This window comes from Lissotriton helveticus, chromosome 4_1 (genome assembly GCF_964261635.1).
Source record: "Lissotriton helveticus chromosome 4_1, aLisHel1.1, whole genome shotgun sequence".
Lineage (NCBI taxonomy): Eukaryota > Metazoa > Chordata > Amphibia > Caudata > Salamandridae > Lissotriton > Lissotriton helveticus.
Window position 1 is genome coordinate 1495561303 of NC_136063.1, and position 19106 is coordinate 1495580408.

The following is a 19106-nucleotide window of genomic DNA, read 5'->3' on the forward strand; positions in this document are numbered from 1 at the left end:
GTCTTAGGGCTTTCGGCATAGGCATCAGACCTCACTGAATTCTCTTGAGCTTTGGGAACTTCAAAAGCTTACAAGTTAGGTTGAAAATAATGGGCTAGCTGGTCTTTGGAAAAGCACTTTGATCCCATTTCACAAAATGTCACTCTAAACCTTTATTTTATAGCCTCTATGATATGACCTGCATTTCTAAAGTGCAGTAAATGCCAATAGGCGTCTAGGTGTTATAGTCTTGCCAGGCCATTTGGCAGGAACTGAAGAAGGACAAAGAATCAGTCCCAGTTCTCCTATGCATTATTAATTTGTTAAAAAATACTGGGTTTTAGTGCCTTTCGAAAAGAGAGATATAGCTTTATTGATGAAAAGATATAGGGGAAGACTGTTCCAGGGCCTTGCTGCCACAAAAGAGAAGGCTTTGCCTCCCCATTTCTTTCTACAGACACTGAGAACAATTACCTGATTGCACGCTGCAGAACAGAGATTTCTAGCTGGTACATACCATTGGAACATGGCTTTAATATATGCAGGACTTGCTGAACAAAGGGGTTTATGAATAATGCAGCAAGCCTTAAACGCCATTGCTTCTCTGCCGAAAGCCAGTGTAGGTCATGTAGACCTTTAGATGCTGACTTCCACTTATGTATGTCAAGGGAAGGTCTAGCTGCAGCATTCTGCACCAGTTGTAGCTTTGCAATGGTCGTCTTGTTGACCTCAAGATATAGTGTGTTACGGTGGTCTTTCACTGAGGTAAACAGAACAAGTGCAACCTGTTTACGAACTTGATGGGCCATAAACAGAAAGATTTTTCTCAACATTTTGATCATCCAAAAGCAGGTTGCCACTGTGCGATTGACCTGACTGTTCAGTGACAACTCACCATCAACAATGATTAACAGATTATTCTCTTTTTAGGCTGGCCTCAGTAAAATATCCAATGTATCAGGCCGCCAAGTGCTATTCCAAGCCAAAGATTGACAACCAAAGAGGAAAACTTCCATCTTATCTCTGTTTAGTTTCAGGTCGTTTTTCTCTAACCGTGCAACTACAGCAGTCATACAATGATTGACATTGGCTGCCAAAGTCTCAGGATCTTTGGAGAAGGATACTATTATCTGTGTGTCATTGGAATATGACACATCCTTCAATCCAAAGGAACAAATGAGCTGTGTAAGTGGTGAAACATACAAATGAAATAATGTAGGGCTCAAATAAAAGCCCCACAGAACCCCACAGGGCTGAGAGAAAGGTTTAGAGTGGAACTGATTCAGATTGACCCTCTGTTATCTACCCGACAGAAAGAAAGACAGCAGGTTCGGGGCTCTATCTATTTCAACAATCGCTCAGTCAGCAAGGAAGGAGAGATATTGTGGAAAGCAGTGGAGAAATCATTTAGGATCAGTGCCACATCTTGCCCTTCATCAGCTAGACATCTGATACTGTCCTTTACAGCAATCAAGGCAGTTTCAATTCCGTGGTTACTATGGAAGCCAAACTGTGTGACATCCAACAGATCCTGTTCCTCCGCATACCTCATCAGGGTTTGATTGAGGTGCTTCTCCAGGTTCTTTGCTTGGACCGGAAACAGAGAAATAGGTCTGTATTTCTTTGGATCATTGGGAACAAGATTCGGCTTCTTAAGTAAGGGTCTAATCCACAGACTTGGATAGCACCCTTCCATAATGGCAGTGTTCATAACGGTGGTGAGAAGGGGAGACACCGTGCCAGCTACCGAGTGCAGGAGTTTATCAGCACAAGGATCCCGAGGGGATCCCAATTTGATGTTAATGAGCAGTGATTCCATACGTTCAGGGGCTAAAGGCAGGAAAACCTCGAGCAGCAGCACCTGTTCCTCCTTGGCCTCAATGAGAGCTAGGGGGTTTTGAGGTACTTCCGTACTGGGATTCCCATGCACATTTTCTGAGATACTAAGAGCATCAAGCTCCGAGTAGATATTGGCGACTTTAGACTGAAAGGAATCTGCAAGTTTGCTGCAGATCTCTTGTGATCCGTCCACCTCTAGGCAAGCTGTTGGGGAGCCAAGCTGGTGGCCAGATTTAAAAAGCTCTTTGGGGGAATTCGTCAATTCGAATTTGTTATTACACTAGAGCGCTTTTTCTTTTAATGGCAAGTTTGTATCCTCTTAAGGCAGCCATTATAAGGTCCTTTTCTGTTCCCCATAGTGCTTCCTCCAGACCCATTGCTTGCTGTGACACTTCTGCTTGAGGAGCCTTATCAGGCGACAGACAGCCTTTTACTATTCCACATCGATTCCCTTAAGGGAGGTGCTAGATCGGCCGCAGACTGCATCCAATCAGACAAGCTTTCTGCATCTTTGTCTGCCTCCTCATGGATGGTGCAGGGATTTTAAGGGAAAGTCCAACAATACTGTAAATTGATTCAGATCTGCAATTTCTGCAGGGCATGGATGGGTTGAGAAGAAACCAGTTGGGAAGCATGCCTTGGTTTGTAGGTTTTTAAAGGGTATTAGACAATCTAATCTCCCTCAGCCATAATCTTTTTCCCTTTATGATGTTAACTTGGCCATGCAGATACTTTAATCTTGGGGGATAATGATTATTGCCTTATCATTAATCTCCTGGCTTAACCCTCCTTTGTTCAGCAATTACACCTCACATCAGCGCTTGGACGCCCCTGGGCAGCAATCGCGCTTTATAAATACACATTTCATTTCATTTCCCTTGAAAATGCTATCAGCAAAGCTGACAACCTTATTCTGTTTAATTTTCTTCAAAAGGTTTTTGGATGTTAGGTTCTTGATATATCCACCATGCAGTACTCTCTGAAGAAAGTTTACTTTGCACAGCTAGACAAACAAAAAGTTTGCCATTCTCAGACGACTATCCTTCTTTTTGTTGTATTAAGAAGTATATGTGTTGTATTAAGAAGTATACCAAAACTACCCATTTGAGAAAATGATCTACCTAGTTAATGATTTTTTTAGACATCTTTCACTCCTGCCTCCTATGCTACCTTGACAAGATAGGCTAAATGGGTAATAGCATTAGTAGGTTGGAATACCAATAATTAGCAGGTGTGTAAACCAGTCATTTTTTAGGTCCCCCGAAGCCTTTGGGCAGGAGTGAGGCTTCAAGAGATACTTAAATTGGCTCATTGGTGCAGGGTTTCTTAAAGGTCTTTAAAAGGCGTACTAAAGCCTCTGTTTTTGCAATAAATGCAGATTTCCTGAGCTATTACCATTGGAACGTTCTAATTTTATTAAAGACATTGAAGTCATTATCCATCTCTTATTTATCGTGGTTTGGTTAGAAAATATTTGTCAGTTGAATTGTACAATAATATCTGATGTTATACACTCCAATAAATTCTGCGTTAAACAGTGATTAGTGCCTGGCTTTAGTTTCAAAGTCTGCAGCAACCCTTTCAGAAGCAAACGGGCACCTATTCCGAGGAACAGCCCAGGGGTCTGTTAACAACCATGCAAAAGGATTTGTTGATGGAGGACAAAAGCGAAGCTGCTCTTTTTCGCAATTTTCACGCCATGAATGGACTTTAACCCCTTCAGCGCTAATGACAAGGGTAACTCGTCATGGACTTTCCATTGATTTCAATGGAAAGTCAATGGAGCTCAACCAACACCCTTAGCAGCCAAGTGGTTAATATGCTTTAAATCCAGAATAGAGGTCGATCAGTTTCAAATGTTGCCTCTTATAGACTGTAGTTTCTCCTGATTGGCTTATTTGTTAAGTGAAGTTCTTTTCCAGGGGATTGCAGTTTTGGTTGTGGCTGCATGTAATAAAGCAAGATCAGTGAGGACATATTTGTTTCCGTGAATTTAATTAAATTTGGACTTTGCTAATAGCGAGGAAAATCTGAATTTTTAGCGAAAGATTCACTTCTGGCACTAAAAAGCACCTAGGATTGTTTTCATACCCATCCTCTGCCCTAGAAGACACTGTGTGACTGTTTATTAACTAGTTCACCTGAATTCACCCACCCCCCGGGCTCAGTTTCTGTCACTGCAAAGTTCCTTCTTGGAAGGCAGTGGAACCCAAAGATATTCTCAGCCAGAACAGGGGGCATCTTTACAGGTACATTTCAGCACCTATTCAGAGTTTATTTGCGTTTGGACCGAGCATTTCACTAAGCATGGGCGGAAAATCCGTTCCGCTCGCGGATTTTGCGGATTTTCGGTAAGTTCGCAATCCGCGAGATTCGCGAATTCCCCGCAAAATCCGCGAGCGGAACGGATTGGATCAAAAGTTCAAGCTGACTTTTTGTAACTATTTTAGAATGGCGCCGGCAAGCTGCCAGAGCCTCTAAAATAGTTACAAAAGTCAGCTTCAACAGGAAGCACTAATAGATAAAGTAAAGCAGGTGCTAGAGTTGAAGCTCAAATTCAGTTACACAATCATTAATCACCCCAAACTCGGGGTGACTAATGACTGTGTAACTTAATTTGACCTTCAACTGGAGCACCTGCTTTACTTTATCTATTAGTGCTTCCTGTTGAAGCTGACTTATGGCTGAGGGCAGAAGGGCACAAAGTGGGACAGAGGGCATGAGTTAGGCAGAGGGCAGAAGGGCACAGAAACCAGTGGGTCAGAGGGCAAAAGGGCACAAACAAGAGTGGGGCAGAGGGCAGAAAAGCACAAAAACAAGTGGTACAGAGGGCAGAAGGGCATAAAAAACGAGAGGGTGGCAGTGATGAACCAGGCAAAAAAAAACACGAACACGCAAAGCGCCCCGCGAACACGCAAAAATAAAAAATCCGCAAAGTTCGCGAGAGTTCGCGGATTTTGCGGTTTGCGAATCAGTAAATACGCAATTTCGCGGATTGCGAATCCGTAACATTCACCCATGCTTACATTTCACACTTGGCGTGGTGTGAAGTCTGAGACACTTGTATTTGCCGAAATGCACCCCATTCATTTGTTTGATAAACCTCACATTTTCAGGCTCATCATCATTTCTGTTTGCCCATACACATTTTGGCCTCATAGCTGCTCCTTAACTGCACCGACACCTGAACCTCCAGTACGGTGAGCCTCACTAACTGTACACCAGGGAGACTAGAACTCTGGGATTGAGATTGCAGGTAGGGGCAGGGAAACATACCACACCTGGGTCACTGATTGTTATCTGTGATCTCGCAACTTCACAGGCCCTTTCCCTTTGTGGTGGTGTGTCACACCGACTTCACGCTCCCCACAGAATAGTAGCCAACCGGGGACAAACTCCCCCGGAGGCACTTTACTTTGTCATGTCAAATTATTCCAAATAGCATCCAGGTAACTGAGTCCTTGCTCTGCCCTTCTTTCACCCCCTGTGAGGAAGGCAGATGCTTTTGGTTACCAGTACCTTGACACCCCTTACTGTACACCCATGTTACAGTGAGTTATCCCTCCCACAAATATAATGCTGCAGGCACTGCTGGGATTTTGTGGCTAACATGAGTCTCCCATTATGTGGCGTCTACACTCTTACCTTTATTTCTGACCAGCGATAGAATAGTACAGAGTATTTGCATTACTCAGATCTACTCAGAAAAAAATGTAATCCAATAATTAACTTATGACTAATTTTGAATGTTTACGTTTTATCTCTCGTTCGTGCACCCCAATAAAACATGGCTGAACCCCACGTCCAATTGCATAGCTGCCAAATATTTCACCATGACATTGATTCACTGACAAAATGAAATAATATTACCTATGTATAAGTACCTTCTGAAATGAAAGGTATATTGTTATTGCCTGACTCAATGATATTCAGGTTTATCAAACTTAGGAGGATGAAGGTCTGAGTTAGTTTAGCCCTGCCACTATTCAAACTTGATAACTTCAGTCAGACATAGCTTGACGCATAGCAGCAGACCCAGAACTGACCGGACATCACAAGTACAACCACTTCCACAGATACTAGAGGTAACTTCTAGCCCTTGGTACCAATTAATAAGCAGGGCTTTCCTGTGGTAACCATGGCAGGCAGGAATATGAATCTGATAAGAAAAAATGCCCAAAGAGATTGCAGCAATGCAAAGGAGATAAAATAACCGCACACTATGAAAATGAAGCCAAACACAACTGGTGGGAATCCTGAAGGCAGGGAAATTGCAGCAGATGTTTGGTCATGGCACACTTAAAACACTCCAAGCAAGACTGTCAGTAAACCAGTTGGGGGGAAATAAGAAAAACAGTGCTGAGGACTGGGCTTATTTTTTAGGGTTTTGATAATAAACAGGACGGGAGGGTGGCATCTGGGATGGAAAGTAACATAAATAGTGCAAAACCGAGGGGCGAGGGGAGACTGTGTTCTGTCTTCGGACCAACAGCTGGCGAGCAGGCCCAACATGGGGGGCGTCAGGACTGTAGACCGCAACTGAAGCCCTGTTTGGTGCAGGTATAACAGGCACCGCGTCAATGATCTCTCAACACACGCCAATGAAGCAAGTGCTGCCCACACCACAGCGACCATCACAGAAGTGCTGGGGCACAGTGCACATGCAGTGGCACAGGAGCTTTGTGAAGCCCAGTTTCTCTCACTTCTTGTAAGGGTGGGGCACTGTGTCGTTTGGTGGCCACAATATCGTGTCCAGTGTGTTTTTCACATATTGATGGATTTGTGAAAGAGGTGGATGACTTCTCGATGGATTTCATTCACATCAATACAATGATGTACTTGGGCATAATTCACATAAGCAGTGGTACATAAGCAGTCATAAGACAAAGGTGGAAATGAAGGGCCTCGTTTATGAAAAGTGACGCATCGCTGCGTGAAAACAGCAATGCGTCACTTTTCATTGCGCCCTCCTTGCGACACCAATGATGCGTTATATTTACAGTATGACGCATCATTGCGCAAGGAGTTACAGATACGTCAGTATTTCGGACGTATCTGTATGGCTCAAAAGTGACGCATTGCTGGAGTGTGTCACAAAAGTGACGCAACTCCAGCAATGTGTGCCTGCGTCAGTCTTACGCCTGCTGTGAGGCAGGCATAAGAAATTGATTCATTTGCGTCCTAGAAGTGGCGCAGTGAAATAGATTTCACTGCGTCACTGCTATGACCTTTTCTCGCGCCAGAACGCCCCGCTGCATACATTGGGCCTCATTTATGAGAAATGACGCATCGCTGCGTGAAAGCAGCGATGCGGCACTTCTCAGTGCGCACTCCTTGCGTCATGATTGATGCTTCATATTTATAATATGACGCATCATGTCGCAAGGAGTTACAGATACGTCAGTATTTCTGACGTATCTGTAGGCGCAAAAGTGACGCATTGCTGGAGTGTGTCACAAAAGTGACGCAACTCCAGCAATGTGTACTTTCACATGGACAAGTCCCATGTTGTTAGTGCCTGCGTCAGTCTTACTCCTGCAATGAAGCAGGCGTAAGATTTTGACGCATTAGCGGCCAAGAAATGGCGTAATGAAGTCTTATAGATTTCACTGCGTCACTTCCATGACCCTTTCCTGCGTCAAAACGCTCCCCTTGCATACATTATACCTGGCGCAGGTATAATGTGGTGCAGGGGTTTACAAAGTGACGCATCTACCTAGATGCGTCACTTTGTAAATATGGCACAACAAGGCGCATTTTTTACACCACTGGTACGTCACAAAAAGTGGTGCACCGGCGGCGTAAAAGTGACGCACAGCCACATTAATGAGGCCCGAAGTGTCTAAGTCAGAAGAAAATCACTGCATTAATGCCTTTCAGGTATTAAAAAATGATACCTTGCAGGCATTTGCAATTGTGTAATTATGCGTCACAAGTATGTACAGTTATGCAGTAGTAAACCTGTCACTAGGTCGTGGAGATGTAGATTTCCTAGAGAGTGCATAAGCACCCACAAACTCCTGAATTTTGGGCATTTAAACACTCCCGGGCCCTTCCCACTCTGTGATATGTCAAACATTTATTCCACCAAATGGCTGAAGCAAATCGGCTCCTTAGGTGGGAAAAGGAACGGAACAACCCCAAAGCGTTGCGGGGTGTAGGGAAGAGGGTTACTTTTGGGAGAAAAGTGTTTTCCCTGTAGAAAAATAAAAATGAAAAGTGCAAAATGCACATCAAGGCTGCCTTTCCCGATGTCCACCTGACCTGGAATTACTGATTAAAGAAATAGCAAGTATTACAAATTTAACATGACATTGTCAGCAGTATGTCTACATTATCTGGCAGCGACACTTATTCAACTGCATTTCTGGAAGGGCTCTTCAAGAGGACTAAAAATTAATATTTTATGAATTCATAAAACAGTGAGGGTCTGATTCAGAAAGCACTTTTCGGCTGTAAATATATGTTACCTACCTAGGATACCTAGCAGGTGTTAAGGCATTTGCTTATCTGTACTTGTACACTATGACTGCATATAATTACCCATCAATAAACCTCATGCAAGGGTTGAACACTAGGCCTGATAGGTGCTGGAGTCATCAAAGTAACTCTGGTGATTCCACCTTACTCTTTTATCTGGATTTACGGATAATTATGTAATTACTCCTGCCTTCGTAATTAGGAGTAATTTTGGAGGAAAAATCCTACAGTTCGTGCTCGCTATTGGTGTTCTGCTGCATTTAGAACTTTTTCTTAGCGTAAAATGCATCCTCTCCTCCGTTTTGGATGCAAGAGTGCATTATGCGCTATAAAAAGAGCGCTAAATACCAGTAGTAGGTTGGGACAAAATCCAAACCTAAGAGCACATTTAGTGAGTGCAAGCAGCTGCTTGAGCAAACTATTTGTATTCTGTTGCATTTAGTGCTCTTTCTTAGGGCAAAAGGCATACTCGCATCCATTTTTGACGCAAGGAGGCATTTGTGCAGTAAGAAATATTGCTAAACTCAGAATTAATCGTGTCACGTAATCCAAGCGTAATCTCCCTTTAATTTTCAGTAATTCCACATGATTACGCTATACGGATTTACGGACATTTCGCCTACCCTTAATGAAGACACAAATTCTACTGACCCTCTCCAGTAAAGTCCCTTCCAGGATGAGTAAGGAAATGGAATACCCCCAAATACTTTGTGCAAGTGTAGTAGTAGTTGTTTCTCCACTGTAGACATTTCTTTCCACTTTGCTCATAAAAAAATGCACGTTTGCAGAATTGTGCTACATTTCTACAGCGCAGAATTGAATTGTGTGAACAATTGCGCATTGTGAAAAAGCCTACAACTGAAAGAGTTACGTGACTTTCTCAGCAATATGCCTGGAAATCTGCGACTGGCACACCTTCTTCTAGAAAGGTTTGTGACTTGGAAGAAAGTGTAAAAGTAAATTTAAGTGATTGTGCACATCTTTGAATGCATTTCAACAGATTTTGTGAATCGGGCCCCAACTCTCTGGCTTTCTAAAGTTCATTGTTAAAAAGGTAGAAACTAGATCGGGTAAGTCACACCTACTCATAGCAATAGCATTGTTTATAGAGTCCAAAATGTACTATGTGCACGATGTGTCCAGCATATGCTTTCCCAGGTATGTAATGTAATTAAATCAAAAGCATGCTGTTCCTAGTATCACCTCAGGATGAACACAACCAGTGTATCCCTAGGGAAGTGAGGTGAGTGGAATGTTAAAGCGAGCTAGCCACATGCAAGGAATTTACAGGTTGGGTCAATTCCTTAAACCCATTCCACCACTTTACAAAAAATGTCTCTAACAAAGACATGTTATCCGTAGATCTCAATATCACTATTGATAATGGTAAGTTGAAGACCAGAATTAAAAAAAAATCCTCGGACCCCAATAGTCTCTTGTTTATTTGACAGCCACCATCCAAGGGCATGAAGGAACAATCTACCATTTGGGCAATTCCTCACGAATCCAGCAAAACTGTAATGAGATGAAGGACTTTGACATGCAATCTGAGACCCTGAAAGGTAATTTGGCAGTGAGAAACTACCCTTGCCATATTATCAACACAGCTTATAAGAGGTCCAGAAACAACAACCGGGATGCCCTATTGGAGTCTAGAGTAAGAGAACATAGTATTACACTCACATGTGTGATGACCATTACCCCCGACTCTAATAAAATCGAAAAGATTATTAACACGCAGTGGAACATTGTTAAGACCGGGTGCCTTGACTTCTCCATTCCCTGGTGTGGCATTCAAATGCTCCAGTAATTTGAGAGACAAGCTAATTCATAATGGACCTCAGATCACAGCATGTAAGAAACAGCATATCCTATGGAACCTTTCCCCAGTGATGGGACACTATCCATGTGACAACTGTTGCATTTGCTGTTTCACAAAACCCAGCTAAAGAAATTCCACCTGATGACACACATACATGGTCCTTGGTCAATCACACAAATTGCAATACATATACTGTATCTATATGATCACATGTTTCCGTAAACTAAGACATATAGCGATGACAACAAGACCTATAAAGACCTGTGTTCATGAACAAAGAAGTGGCATTAGATGCAAAAAGGTGACCTCTAAATGAGTCTGCACCTCTTCGAAAAGAGTAACACTCCTGACGATATTTAATGGACTATAATGGAGGTACGTCAGAATGCTGACAATAGTACACTCCTCCATAGGGAACAAAACTGGGTGCATCGTTATATTTATAGTTATACTTATGTTAAGAAACTTGTTACTTAACGGCACAAGTTATAGTCAAATACATTTCACTATAACTGCAGAATTTCTATGGTTTGGTAATGGTAAAACGTGAATCTAACAATAACATATCTGTAACATTTGTTTTTTTTCAGTGAATTTGTGTGATTTTTTGTGGAAAGCAATATATAATTAGAGTACATTAATATAACCACCGTCACGCAGGGCCTACAGTCGTGCGTGGTTGGGTTGCCAGGCCTGCAGCCAACTCACCGGCGTTCATCCAAACCCGCGATGCCCACGGCATTTGGCCTTGCTCAGCCGGGGTTTGGAGTGTGAGTGGGTGCATTTTTTTTCTGTGGATTTTACGAATCGACGCCACCATAACTTTTTGGGCAATTTATTATTCATGAGGGGTCCCTCAGGAAACCCTCCATATGTCCTGTGGGGACAGGATGCCTGTATCCTGATCCCTTATGTGTTTTCACACTTTATTTTTGCCTCCTACGGGCCAAGCAACAAACAAAATGGTGGCTGCAACTTTCCAGTCAGGTTGCGGCCAGCCAATCCGGGCCTTGCTTTTCGTCTGAATCTGTGGATCCCCAACATGTGGATCAGCGAAAGTTTAACATCCCTAGATTTAACAATTTCATTCTCCCTTTAATAACTCTGAAACCGCTGAACAGATTTAGGCAACATAACAAAAAGCACTATTTCTAGTCTAAGATCTAGCTTTCTGACAAATTTGGCGTAATTCCGTTCAGCGGTTCAGGATGTAGCCATGTCTAAAAACTGCAAAATCCACATAGATATTACATGGAGTAAAAACGTTTTGGGACCCCCCTGTTTGACATCCAGCATTTGACGAATTACCCTGAAATCTTTCAGGCCACACCTGAACTGACTTGTCTGCTAGCTTTGAAAATTGTGTGAGTTCTCCATGGGAAAAGTTGGAATGTTGGTCCTTACTCTGTAACTATGACAACCTACTGGCTATCGGTAGTATATATATATATATATATGTATATCAACACATGAACACCAGACTTGGTGAGCCACACGTCTTGTGTGTAGATTTATTTCCGCAAGGCAGCACTGTCTCCATCAATCACTGCTTTGAAATTCATCTGCCCATGTCAAAGTCCTTACGCGTTTCGAGCGTCCCGCGCTCTTGATTACAGGTGTGGGGCAAGACATGGTGCAGCATACTTCCGCAAAGACTCGGAATCACAATTTCTAATCTCTCCAAGTGGGCATGTCTGCCAAGTGCATCTTGGTATTTCGAGTTCTTTTATCAGGTAAGTTTTAACATTATAGCGGTTGTCACATTAATGTTTAAAAATTCAACCACCTTGGTAGGTTTCTCTGTCAGTTAACGGATGTGGCAGTGCTGTATTTCTTCCTTTGTTGGCAGAAAACACAAGGCTCCATATCATGGGTATAGTAACCCGCTGGACACCACTGCATACGTGGGGGGTCTCACCACGACCCGGGCAGGCCATAATTTAACATCAACACAAGAACACCAAACTTGGTGAGCCACACGTCTTGTGTGTAGATTTATTTGGGTGTGCGTGTGTGTGTGTATGAAGGCAAAGAAACTGCCCTCAGGTGAAGTGCACTCTTCAAACAGGCAAATTTATTCACAGGGAATAGCTATTTATAGGATTTATTGTCCCTCTACAAAATAAATACTCAAATGTATAGTGTTAAACATTCATTCTCATAATTAGTGTTATTGTGGTTATAGATGGATACATCAACAATAACACTAATTATGGGAATGCATTTTTAACTATACATTTGAGTATTTATGTTATAGAGGAACAATAAATCTTAATATTGTATGGATATCTATCTGCAATTGGGGGCAGATATGAAATGACCGATTTTTGAATGATAATTATACATTCCAATATTGCGTCTACATAACAATATATGCGAATACAAATGAATTTTAGTCTGTCTACTATGTGTCAATGTACTAATGATGAAACTGGAAACCATAGCCGATGATGTAGACATAATACACGGAAACATTCCTAGAATGCTGACTGTCGAGAAAGTTGCAAGTCGCATCGCGTCCTGTTTTTGTGACTCACTGAATAAATCGAGTCTTTCCCCTTTCACATGAGTGTGGTCTCTTCATTGTGAAGATTGAGCCATACATATATATATATATATATATATATATATATATATATATATATATATATTCACTGAAAAAACCATAGGTTTCACACCAGTTATAGTTAGCTGGAAATTTTGCTCGCATAAAACCATTGAAATTCCCACGTTATAGTTAGTTGGACTCACTATAACTTGCGCGCCTGCAATGCACTGCTGATGACATCACATATTACATCACTCATGACATGGTCAGTGACATCACTCATGACATCACTGATGACACCATCCAGTGAATGTGTGTCTTTCTGAAAAATAAATATTAGTGAGTAATGTTTAAATATTTAAATATATGTATTATTGTTTCACTTTCTGTATAAGTGGCTGCATGGGTTGGTGAGTAGGTACATGTGTATGTATATGGGTTATTAGATGTTTTTCTTAGTATCAGTATGAGTGTTTGTATGGTTTGGTGGGGGTATTACTTAGCACATAGATGCATGAATGACTGACTCTCTCTTTGTATGTGTTTTGAAGACAGCATATGTGCAGGACTGTATGGGTGGATGAGTGTGTATATGTGTGTGTTAGTGAGTGAATGACTATCTCACTAGTGTCTTTATCAGTAACTATATATGTTTTAATCTAGTATATGTGAATATTGATGTATATAAGTGAGTATATGTGAGAGTGAGGGATTTTAAGAGTTCCTGTTTAAATTAGTATGTGCTTCTATAAGTGATTGTTTGAGAGAGTAAGTACGTGTAAGTTTCGTTAGAAGTAAAGTGGTAGTGTGTGTATAGCTGTATATGCAAATAAATGGATGTTCAATAGTTTATTTGCATGTGTGAGTATGTGTCAGAGTATCTTTTAGATGACTTTCGGTGTGTATCAGGATGTATAGGTGTATCACTACATATGATGAGTGAGTATATGTATGAGTGACTATATAGAACTGTTGGTGAATAAGTGGATGTGTATATAGCTGGTGGAATTATTGAATTGGTTGTTGTTGCTGGTATGGGTATCTCCATTTTTTTGAAAATTTTAGTTTCTATTATTGAATATGTGCTTCAAGGGTTACATTACAGTGAAAGGAGGTCTGTCACTCTGTCACAAGGATGGTGTCATCAGTGATGTCATGAGTGATGTCACTGACCATGTCATGAGTGATGTAATATGTGATGTCATCAGCAGTGCATTGCAGGCGCGCAAGTTATAGTGAGTCCAACTAACTATAACGTGGGAATTTCAATGGTTTTATGCGAGTAAAATTTCCAGCTAACTATAACTGGTGTGAAACCTATGGTTTTTTCAGTGAATTTAATAGGTTTTTTAAATGCTAATTCCTAACTATAACTGGTGTGAAACCTATGGTTTTTTCAGTGAATTTCAATGGTTTTTTAATAGCAAATCTCTATAGGGATAAAAAGTAAAAAAATGTATAACGAATTTTATATTGTATAATTATGGGGTTTTTTTTTTGGTCCCGGGGCGCGTACCGGTGAACGCACGGGTAAACGCAATGTTACGGCGCGCCCCGGGGAGCGTCCCGTTAGCGCTATTCTCGCGAACGAAAACAACATCGTGACGTTTCGCGTAACCGCGTGATGCGTCATATGACGCACTGCGTAAGCGCACCCGGAAGCACGCGAGCGCATACGATCACGCAACGTCCTGACGCGCTTATGCTACGCACCCCCAGGCGTGCCCCAGAGCGCGACTACGGGCACGCCCCGGGGCGCGTAGCGTAAGCGCGTCGGGTCATGTGATCTGAAAATAACACTTTTTATTGGTGCTGATCAGTTTTGGTTTCCAAATGATGAAAGCCCGGATCATGTGACTTGAAAATAACACTTTTCATTGGTCAAGAACAGTTCTGTTTTCCAAATGATGAAAGACGCCACCTTTTTTCCTTATTCTGACTTTGTCCTTTGACTGAGGAAGACCTGTTTCAACAACAAAGAGAATTATTTTGTACTTTAAAATGGCTACAGTAGCAGCAGCAGCTGGAGCATCTGCACCACCACCACCACCACCAAGAGGACCACCACAACAGTACATTGGTGGTCAAGAAGAGGAGGAGGAGGAAGAGGAAGAGGAGGAGAGGAGAAGATGGCTGGCTGAAGACAATACCCCATACCAGCCAAGGCCACACATTGTATGGGAGTTTTTTTCAATCCCAGAAGGCAAGAAAAAAGTCAATGCGGCCAAGGTAACTTGCCTAATCTGTGGCATGGAACTCTCAAGGGGCAACCCAAACAAAAAATATTCTTTTGGTAATAATATCATGATTAGACATATGACCCGCAAGCATCCAAACAACTATGCTGCTGAAGAGATCAGGGAACTGGCCAGAAACCTCCCCCAGTCTTCAAGGACCACCTCCAAAAGAAAGCAACCTACTCCATCGGGACCAGAAACAACGGAGACGATGCCTTGCATTCAACAACGATTTGAAGATTTTAGAGTAACATGTTTTTATTGTGGTAAGCTCATCTCCTATGGTGAAAAGAGCTTAAAGCTCATCGTCCTTGCTGGTGACAACCACAATTGCCCCAAAAAACCCTAATTTTTTCAGTTTTTTGTTTTTTGCTCCAGTTGAGCCATTTTCAATTCCCTTTTTTTTGTTTCTCCCCATAAAAAATACAACAAAAATATAAAACTGTTCAGAAAAGCCAAAAAAAGTACAAAATGTTCAAAAAAAAAAATATATATAAAACAACAAAAAGAAGAAAAAAACCCAGTTATTTTTAGAACTACCTTTAATTTATAATAATAAACCTATATTTTTAAAGAATCTCTGTCAATTTTTTTTCCTCAGGGTACGCGCACCGGGGCGCGCACCCAAAAAAAAGAAAAAAAAATTAATGGAGGAGTTAGCATGAGGGAAGAACATAAAGAGAGTAATGTTAAGAGAAGGAGAGCTAGAGGGAGAAACACAGAGGGATTGTTTATTACATAGTAAAAAACAGAGACGGTGTAATAGGGTGAAAGTGAGAAAAGTAAAATGAATAAGGGAGCGAAAGAAGGGAAGAGAGAGGAAGAAGACTAAAGTAGAAATAGTGGGAGAATGTGAGTGGGTGTTGAAAGAAAAAGAAAGGATAGTAGAAAATGGGGAATGAAGGGTAGTGACGGAACCGGGATAAATGAACAACGGTGAGGGAGGGTGAGAAAAGAGCAGTGAGTGTAAGAAAAGAGGGGTGAAAGAGGGTGATAAATTGAATTAGGATAAGACATGGGGAGTGACAAAGAGAAAGGACAGAGAGAGTAAAGGAAACAGTGCCTGAATGGGTCTGAGTGAAACAGCAAAGAAAGGTAAGTAATGCAGTGTGTGTGACTTATAGGGAGTCAGTGGGTGTAGGTCGGGGTGTGGGTGTGTAAGGTGTGTCTGTGGGTGTGTGGGGTGTTTTGGTGTGGGTGGAGGTGAGGGTGTGTGAGATATGTGTGAGGGGTGTGTGGGGGGTATATGTGTGGGATGTATGTGTGTGTATGGAATGTGTGTGTGTGTGTGAGGAGTGTGTGTGTGGGGGTGTGTGTGTGTATGAGGTGTGTGTGTGGTGTGTGTGTGGTGTGTATGTCAGAGGTGTGTGTATGTGTTGGGAGGGGGATGAGGTGTGTGTGTAGGAGTAAGGTAAATAATTAAGAAAAACAGAATGAGTGAAGAAGCAAAGGAAGGGAACAGAGGGTAAGTGAAGTAAAGAATAGGGACTGAAAGAAGTTGAATATGAGAGGGGAAATAGGGAAATTGGAGTAAACATGGAGAATAAGAATAAGTGAGGGAAGCAGAGTAAAGAAACAGGAGTGAGGTTGGTTGAGAAAATATTAGTGAGCTTAAAGCAAAGGGTGATGACAAACTACATTTTTTTAGTCACACTTACCATATAATAAATGTAACTTTAATAAAAAAAATTTACTACACTTTGTATCTGTGAAAGAGAGAAGAAAAAATAAGTTATACTTAGTAAAATATGTATTTTAAATTAAAAGATACAAATGAAGAGGTTAAAAAGCATAACAGTGTATTTAGAAATAAAGTAAGAGTGAAGGACATAGAAAGGGAAATAAAGTAAGTTAGAAGGACAAAAAGAGAGAAAAAGAAATAGAAGGAGAGCAAATTAGTAAGAGTAAGGCATATAGATACACTGACAGAGAGGAAGAGAAGAACAGAGAAATGAACTGTAGGTAAGAAAGATACTAAAACAATGTGAGTTAGCAAAACTAAGTCAGGAAACAGTAGTAAGTAAAAAGATAATGACTGAGACGGAAAAGAGTCTAATTAAGGATGCATTTAGAAGAATGAGGAATAGAAGATAACTGAGAGTAAGTGAAGAACAGTCATAGAGTGAAGGGATGAAGGGAGAGAGGATAATTTACAATGATTGAGGGAAATGGAGTGAGGAAGTTAGTAGACAGATACACTAAGAGAAAAACTGAGTGAGGTGGAGTACAATGAGTAAGCAAAGGAAATGAGTAAGGGAGCAAAAAAAGGAAACAGAGGAGAAGACGGCTAAAACATTAGTACTGAGAGAAAATAATTTGGTGATGAAAGTAAAGAGAAGGACATTGAAAGAAAGGAAATGAGGGATAGTAATGGAACCAGACTAAAAGAAATGGGATGAAAAATGATGAGAGAGGAGCAGTGAAGTTGTTATAAAAGAAATGATAGAAGGTAGATAAACACAAGTGAACATAACACAAGGAGAGTGAGGCACTGAGGACATAGAGGTAGTGAACGAAAAATAGAGAGAAGACGTCAAAAGAAAAGAGCAAACAAAGATAAGCGAGGGAGAGTGGGTGATTTATAGTGATAGAGTGCGACAATATTGCTGAGTGAGTAAAGAGGAATTACTAAAAGAGCAAAGGAGGAAAATACGGAAAAGGGAAGTAAAGCAGAGAGACTGAAAGCTGAACAGTTATGCAAGGGAGAGAGGGGATGCAGACAGTTGAAATGAGAATGAGGGGTTGTGAAAGAAGTGGAGTAAAGGAACGGGTGTTACAGAAAGTGAGAGAAAGACATTATAAATGAGTAAAAAGAGCTGAAAGAGGATAGAAAAAGGAAAGTGAGTGTCAGACAATGGGAATACAATTTAATTTACACAATCCAAAGTATAGAATACCTTGTACAACATGTTACATAGTTTATTTTTGCTGTTCTCAGAATATATTGAATTTCACTTAAAACAGTGAGTTCAAATTCCTCATCATATGACAGCGGGAAAAAAAACACAATCTAAAAGATTGTGTTTTAAAAAAAAACTTAGATACTGACAAATGACAAATGTACACTAATCTTTGATTCACTTACTTTTCCTTTAGGCCAAATAGTGTATCATGAAGGTCCACTCCTTTTCTCATTGGAAAGTACTCTGCTGTTCACTAAAAAATCCATTTCATCAACTTTCTAGAAGAAAAGCTCCAAGAACATCTGAAATATTTTCATTATTTTCAAATACTCCTTTTTTCAGTCATGACTCTTTACTCATTCCTTCACCATTCCTTAAGGCCAAATAGTGTCAGCTGTATCAGTATATTTTCAAATTCCTTAAAACAAACTCTAAAATTACCGTTTTTCCGACGTTCTGAAAGAAAGACTCAAACAACATTTTCACAATATTTAAATTTTCGTAATTCTATCTCTGACTCACTCATGTTCATCATTTCCTATAATACTGATATCACTTACTATGAGATCCACTTACAGTACCTATATGACAACTCAATTTTTTATATTATCTTGATCACTTTTACTCAGAATATAATTTTAAACATCAAACTAACCTTTATTAACTGCTCCCGTCTTCATAGGCCAATTACCTTTACTTAATTTTTGGTTGTAAAAACATCTGATATTAATTTTTTAAGTCAAAAGGCAAACGTTGTTTTAAAGTCAAATGAGTGTTCATTAGAAAGGGTCCAACCTTTACAACTTTTTAAATAGCATGTGTAATGCTCTGATGTTGTTGAAGGACCGTCATGATAAATATTAGCTACAGTTGCAAACGTTCTTCCTGAAATTGATAATTGAGAAGCCACAACATTTTTAATAGAAGTTGTCAATTTCGTTCCATCAGGTCTACATCGTTGGAACACTAAAATGACATAGTGACCATAAGTTCGTAGAAATAATGTGGACAGCATTGCAGACTTACATTGGGTACACACCATATTGTGATCAGCTGCTTTAACGAGATTATTAAAAGGCACTGATTTGCAGTCTGGTAAACTCAAATATATAAATCTTTCAGTGTCTATTCTAGTACTACTTGATAAAGTACAGTTATCACAGTCATGCTGCCATTGATAAGAAAGGTTAAAAAGATTTTTTATATCTACTCCTTCATCTTCCAATACATCAAACATATACATTAAAAATTCCTGACAATCCTGCTGAATTATCTTTGAAAATTGATTTTGACCAGAA